Source organism: Onychomys torridus, chromosome 11 (assembly GCF_903995425.1).
Source record: "Onychomys torridus chromosome 11, mOncTor1.1, whole genome shotgun sequence".
NCBI lineage: Eukaryota > Metazoa > Chordata > Mammalia > Rodentia > Cricetidae > Onychomys > Onychomys torridus.
This window is the reverse complement of record NC_050453.1, coordinates 29744869-29746294: the sequence shown is the minus strand read 5'-3', so window position 1 is coordinate 29746294 and position 1426 is coordinate 29744869.

Genomic DNA, 1426 nt, shown 5'->3' with positions numbered 1-1426 from the left:
ATTTGCCACCTACAGAAATCCGGATAGCGGGCAAGGGGCCAGGCGTCCCGGGGGTTTCAGGTCATATGGGCTAGTGTTGATTAGAACATCTGCAGTTCTTCCTTTTGCTCTCTTCCCTGAAATGGGAGCCTTGGTGTCCGATGCCTGGGCCTTTCTCACTATGATTACACATATAAATAAATCCACAATTAAGTCATGTTTCTCACTTTCAACACTTTGAATAACGACCATCCCCAGTTGCTGATGGTGGCTTCCTTGCATACCACATATACAGGGCCCGCAGGCTTGCAGCCTGCCATGCAGAGCACCTGCCAATGTTTCTGGCTGCTGTTTTTACTATAACTTGAGCGACAAATTCAGCTTAGTGAACTTGGAGAGAGAGAGAAAGGAAGAGTTGAGAGAGGTGACATAAAGGTGCTCGACAGTTAAGTCTGTTTGAGTTGACAATACCCGGAGACCTCACCTGGGACGAGGAGGCACGCTCTCCCTTGAGGGAACGTACCCGCTCTCCCTTGAGGGAACGTACCCGCTCTCTCCTTCCACAGGAGCCACACGTACTTGGAAGTCCACGTGAAGATCCATGTGCTCTGGAAGAGAGGGGACTTGGAGGTGAAAGGGGGAGGTGGGAGGGTTTGAGGACCGAGCTGAGATATTAGGCTGAAAGAACTTCCTCGATTCAGAGACATATGCCAACATACCCAATAATGAAAATGAATTATGAGAGCCAGGGGGAACCTGTGAGAATCAGTCTCAAGATAGAAACAGTGAAAGATAAGAGAATGGAACTCAGATTAGGAACTTGGGGAGACAAGAATGACCAGGAGAAAAAAGGAGCTTGGGTCATCAGCAGCTTGAAACAGGCCCAGTATTCTTAGGAAGACTGGTGTATCCCCCACAAGCCGTAGGGGAGCTGCTGGCACATATCAGGACTGGTCCTGAAGGATCCATCTCCCTTTCCCCTGAACTCGGAAGTGAATTCTGCAGGGATGACACTCTCTTTCTCTGGTGATATCTCTATCCCTAGTCACTTGTACCTTCTTCTTCACAATAAAAAAAATAATAATAATAAACATATCAATATTCACTATGCTACCAATATCAAAGGTCAGTTTGTGTTCTCTGCTCACCCCTTTTGGTCATCCATTAACTCATTCTAAAAATACAGCCTCACATTGTGGTTTGTGACAAGGCTTGAAGAATATAAGGACATTAATGATACGGTGTGATTGAAGGAATCAGATAATTAAGACACAAAGTGCCAAGTGTTCATGTCACTTAAGGATCGGACAAAGGATAGAACTATGTTTCTCTGGCTTTGAATCTGGTTACTTTCCCCCCAGTGTCTTCCAGTTGTCCATACCCCAGTATATCATGTGACATTGTAGCCAGAAGAAGCTCCTACCACCTTTATTATACATATTTTCTT